Source organism: Tachypleus tridentatus, chromosome 13 (assembly GCF_004210375.1).
Source record: "Tachypleus tridentatus isolate NWPU-2018 chromosome 13, ASM421037v1, whole genome shotgun sequence".
NCBI lineage: Eukaryota > Metazoa > Arthropoda > Merostomata > Xiphosura > Limulidae > Tachypleus > Tachypleus tridentatus.
In genome coordinates, this window is record NC_134837.1 from 77095965 (window position 1) to 77101964 (window position 6000).

Consider the following 6000-nt stretch of genomic DNA (forward strand, 5'->3'; position numbering starts at 1 on the left):
TGGCGGTGGGTGGTGATGACTAGCTGCCTTCCCTCTAGTCTTACACTACTAAATTAGGGACAGCTAGCACAGATAGCCCTCGAGTAACTTTGTGCGAAATTAATAAAAAACAAACAAAAAACAAAAGATCCCTATTGCAAGTCTACATGCATACAAGATAAACATTTTGCGAAGTTGGGGTTGCACATCGCGTAATAAAAAGGTTTATCAAGTATCATTCAAGTATCATTCCATTACAGTATGATATGTCTTTTTTTGGACGGGAGGACTGACTGAGTATTCGATAAGTAATACATAATTAATTCTTACAATACTGTGGTTTTTGATCAAGTAATTATCTACTCATGGAGAAATTTAAGTGATTGTCCGTTCTTTAAGTAAGGCCACTTTGGGTTACCTGCTGTGTCCACCGCGAGAATACGAACCCCGTAGTTTAGTGTTGTAAGCTCGTGGGTTTGGTGATTTAAGTGTTATTTTTTAACTACGTCTGGGTACCACGCTGGTACAGCGGTAAGTCTCCAGATTTACAACGTTAAAATCAACCGTTCGATGCCATGCAGATCAGAGACAATAATCTAACACGAATGTGATCTAAAAGAGAAATAAAACTCTGGTTTATTATTGTATATCACTTTTAATATCGATGTTTGTTTAAGTTAAATTTATATTTAGATATGTACATAACACACTGTTACATCTGTATTGTGAAATTCCGGCCTATTCACTAAAGTTGTAGACGAATCTCGAGTTTAATAAGAGTGAACAATTTATGAGTTACGTAAACACTGGTGTATCGTCAACATTGTTCTTTCAACTGAAATTTCTAGAATCTTTCCTAATGCTTATAAACCAATGCGACACGCCAAGAGACAGTATATATTATTGGTTTGCTACAATTGGTATATTATAAACCTCGGAAGCTACAACTGTGTGTGATTAAGCTTACTTATAGGGAACTTCAGCTGTTATAAGCCGTTTAATTTCAGTCGATTCACACTGGACATTAGTATTTTTACAAAAATATTATTTAACTTCAGCGGTAGAAAAATCGGCGTGTGATTGACACAGAAAGAATACAGAGCTAGTTCTAGGTTCTAGTTAAATGTTTTGTATCTACATCAACTCGAAATTAATTCACTCATCGTGAACCCTCGAAAAGGCATCAAGGAATTTCCAAACCAATTAGAAGACTCATTATTGTTTATAAGTTTGTAAAACTTTTATACCGAGATCATTATTTGTAATAACCGTTACTGTAAATTGTATTACTGTTTATATATTAAAATATATTTACATTTAGAAACAAGTGTATGTGTATCAACCTTGTTGGAAAGTATCATAAATTGGATACATATTAACATTTATTTAACTTCTATATTATCATTTCACTCAGTTTCATACTATTCAAAAGTATATACGTTACGTAATATTCTCTAAAAGAAAGAGAGAAAGTTAAATCTAGATTCCAAAGTGTCTTTATATCTGTGAGAAAAGTAATCAAAAGTTGATTTTAATCCATAAATGTGTGTATACTGATGTAATGTGAAATACAGCTATGACATAAAGAATAAATAACATCCTATTTGGTTTTCTTAAGAATTTTATTAATAAAATATATGCATAATCTGTATATTGCAAGTAAAATTAGTAATGAGCCATTTTCTTCTACACCATAAGAAATCGAATCTCAGATTTTAACGTTGCAATCTGTAGACTTACAATCCTCGCACCGTGGGACAAATTTGGAAATAGAAGATTGTGTATTACATGAATGATTTTGCTAAAACGTTTGGCAACTTTTTTATCATCTTTATAATAAAGTGTTTCAACAGTGGATCAGTCAACTCCTTAAATCTGAACGGATGCTGCCAGAGCCCGGGCAAAGATCCCAATTTACTCATCGGACGATGATGGCGTCTGATAACATTTGTCTCTTTGGTTGAAAACTGATCCAAACCACAACATTATCCACCTTTTATAAACAGACTGGAAGTATCATGAATTTTATATGAAAAGTTTTTTTTGAGACCGATTATTTTTCGGCACTTGTTTATGAATTCTGACAACTCGTTTACATCAAATGTAAAATAAAGATGTCAAGTAAAAAGAAACCAGTGAAATGTTTTACAGCTGAGTCTGTTCAGTGAGTCAAATGAAGAACGAAGTGATGATGATGATTTTGACATCGAATTTTGGTCTGGAAGAGACTCTAGTGATAAAGGCGACTCATCAAGAGCCAGTTTCAGTGTTTCTCAATCAGCTGATCGTAGAGGCTCATCGCCCCAACTAGTAACTAGTGGTACACAGAAGCCACAAAAGCGAGCCTCAGCTAAACCTGATACACCTCCCAGATCTACGTACACTATCAGAGCAGGTAGATCTGCAAAATAAGTTGGTAAAAAGTAATGATTTTGAGTTTTTGCTGAAAAAACAGGCGTGATTCTGGTGTACAAGCCGACATTAATGATATTTTAACTCCTGTCGACTGTTTCAGAGCTCTGTTTATAGATGTAAGTAACGCTTTCATCACTGCTATCAACGAGTAGTACGTCAAAGTTCCAAAGTAACCGCATGCGCAGATGTAGTTAAGTATTTGAACTGGACTCCTTTTACCAACTATGAGCTACTGAAGTTAATTGCGATGACAACATCAAAAGGCATTGATAAATGACTAAGCATTCAAGATTACATCAGCCACCCACCAGTCTCTCTACAAACCTTTCTATCATCAAGTGTTCAACAAGAGATATTTATTCAACAATGCCTTGTGTTGATACCCCTTATATTGAAGGGAAAAACAAAATTAAGAAAACTGAAATTTTGTAAGGTGTGGTAATAATTATTGGGAAATTATAAAAAATAATTCTGATTTAGGGAGTTAAGTGCTGATGTCATTAATAAAAATGTTCTGTAAGTTTCAAATTTGTGTAATATTTGGCAAACTATAGAAATATTCAGTATCATTGTTATACAAAACATACCCTACTTCTTTATTTATAAGTTATTCCCAAAACTTTCCGTATAGTCTACAATACATCACCCTTCTTTCTTCTGTACCCAGTAGCACAGTAGCATGCCTGTGGACTTACAACGCTAAAAACCAGATTTCGATCCCCTTGGTGGGCAGATCACAGATAGACCGTTATGTAGCTTTGTGTTTGAAAACTAAAATGCGTACCAAATATTCAGTTTTCTTTTCATAAATTTCTTGGAGATTCAATGATCAAATCATATTATATGAATTCTCTATAACAACAACAACAAAACACAAAAAATATTCATCAGTTTCTTGTATAAAAATATCGAAATAAATTATTAAATAAATAAGGTCTTTTCTTCCTTTTCTCATGATTATATCTTTAATATTGAACAGTGCCCCGCTGGTACAGCAGTAAGTCTACGGATTTATAACTCTAAAATCAGGGATTCGATTCCATCTCGTTGGACTCAGTAGATAGCCCGATGTGACTTTGCTGCAAGAAAATGCAAACACACTTGTGATTATATCTTTAAAACCTTTTGTAAGGTTAGAAAAAAATATTTAAATTTTACTCAAAACGCCCTATTATGTAATTATATATATATATATTGGGAGATAAAAAATTAGACGATGGCTTCATCAAACTTTCTTCCTCTCGATTACTACACGCATTTTTTTATTAAGTTTATGGAAAGTGACTTTAGTTCCATTTCTCTGAAACAACACTGATAAAAAATTATTTTTATCAAACAATTCACTGCTTATGTTTAAAAGCGTAGGCATCTTAATGACTATAACCTAAATCTATCTTTTTGATGGTTTATTCACCCATATCGCCGGTTGTATTCATTTATTTTTTCCTAACGAATTTCTAAACCATCTTCAGTTTCTATGAGTTTTTCTGTTATATTTTTGATGAAATTCAATCTTTCTAAATTCTTTGTCCACTTGTTGGTTAACGGTCAGTGATAATTCCGGTTTTCTATTGTCATATTACTGATAAGATTTATTCCCTCTAGATGATTCCCCAATGACACAGCGGTATGGTTGCGGACCTATAACTCTAAAATAAGGATTTCGATACTTGTGGAGAGTTTGGTTTGTTTTGAATTTCACGCAAAGCTACTCAAGGACTATCTGCGCTAGCCATCTCTAATTTAGCAGTGTAAGACTAGAGGGAAGGCAGCTAGTCATCACCACTCACCGCCAACACTTGGGCTACTCTTTAGCAACGAATAGTTGGATTGACCGTCACATTATAACACCCCCACGGCTGAAAGGGCGAGCATGTGACGGGGTTCAGAACCCCTGACAGTCGGGTTACGAGTGGAGTGCTTTAACCACCTGGCCATGCAGAGCACAGATAGTCCATCGGTTTTCTCTGTGCTTAACTTCAAACAAACAAACAAACAAACGAGTCATTCTAGATGTTTTGGCAGAAAAACATATCTTATGATTATCCATAGTACAAAAAACCACTGTAAAATCCATTTCTTTTAAATATAAATATATATGATTTTTTTTCATATTTACTGTCTACCTATCTCTACTTCAGGGATAGCTTTGCTTATTAAGTATAATTTATTTACACATCACGTATATTGTTATTTACTGGTTATTAAGTTGTAAATCACATGTTTAAAGTATACAAGATAATCCACCAGTGACTTGTTTATTAGTCTACTCGCACGATTAATATTTGTTTCTCTACATGAAAACCTGTGTGTAGCACAGCGATATGAAAGCCAAAAACTTACAGTAGTTGGTTAAATTGAAGGTCATTAAAAATTAGATCAAAAGTCATGCTCAGCATAAAAATATGTTGACTAATAAACCACCTTGTTAAAGACGACAGATTCGTAGCTTAAACCAAAAGTCACAGTATAAAGTTTCACATCCAACTAGTAGGACATATCTTCTACAATAGTGCCGTTCTTCTAACTAAAAACGTGTATTACTATTTATGGGTTTTTGTGATATACATGTTGAGCTTGTAATCTGTTCAACCCTTCCTTCTTCAGGTCTATTTTACGCTCCTTAAGCTATCGGTATAGATGTGCAGTTAATATTGAGTAGGCCAAGAACTGTAAGCGGATAAGAATAGTGTTTATTCAAAATAACAATTCAACGCTTGAAAGCTTAGAACACAAGTGAACTATAAGCAGTTTCTCAGAATATTAAAGGGTTCACCAGTCCTGCACCACCCCTATTGATATATTTCATGTATTACTCTTACTTCAATATAACTTGATTACAAGTCGTGAAAATCTTTCGTTCCGGGGAAACTGAACTGGAGAAGAGACATCTCGTTTATTGTATTTTGTTCATGAAAGAAGTGAATACTGGATGTTGTTTATAAAGTTTGTTGAACTGCTTCGCGGTACATTGACGGAAAAGAATTTCACATTCTTCATTCGACTTTCAGCTAACCAAACCACTATAGCATTTAGACAAAAAACGACATACCGACATTTTAAAGCTTTGTATCGAAGTTTAGCGCTCACTGTTGAGACCTCAGAAACGTTCTCTGCAGAGATTTTCCATTATTTTATTTTCTGGTAGACTTGTTTTTATATTCTCTGTTTCATATTTCTTTCAAACGAGGCATTAAAGTTTTTGAACTTTTGAACTGATTGAACTTTTAATTTCAAGTTGGTTTTGGTAAGACTTTTATATTAGAGTAAAAAAAAAATTGGGCCTGGCATGGCCAAGCGCGTAAGGCGTGCGATTCGTAATCCGAGGGTCGCGGGTTCGCGCCCGCGTCGCGCTAAACATGCTCGCCCTCCCAGCCGTGGGGGTGTATAATGTTACGGTCAATCCCACTCTTCTTTGGTAAAAGAGTAGTCCAAGAGTTGGCGGTGGGTGGTGATGACTAGCTGCCTTCCCTCTAGTCTTACACTGCTAAATTAGGGACGGCTAGCACAGATAGCCCTCGAGTAGCTTTGTGCGAAATATCCAAAAAACAAACAAACAAACAATAGAGTAAAAATTTACGAAACTTTTCTCTATCGATGGGAAGA

General features: G+C 34.7%; 1 long non-coding RNA gene across 1 annotated transcript in view; it reads left to right on the forward strand.

Moving 5' to 3' along the window:
• The window catches only part of LOC143238535 (uncharacterized), a 44862-nt gene extending 39082 nt beyond the window's left edge, over positions 1–5780 (forward strand). The window contains exon 3 of the long non-coding RNA XR_013020629.1: positions 4000–5780. This is a non-coding gene — a long non-coding RNA (uncharacterized LOC143238535). The remainder of the gene's footprint in view (positions 1–3999) is intronic.
• The last annotated feature ends 220 nt before the right edge of the window (positions 5781–6000 follow it).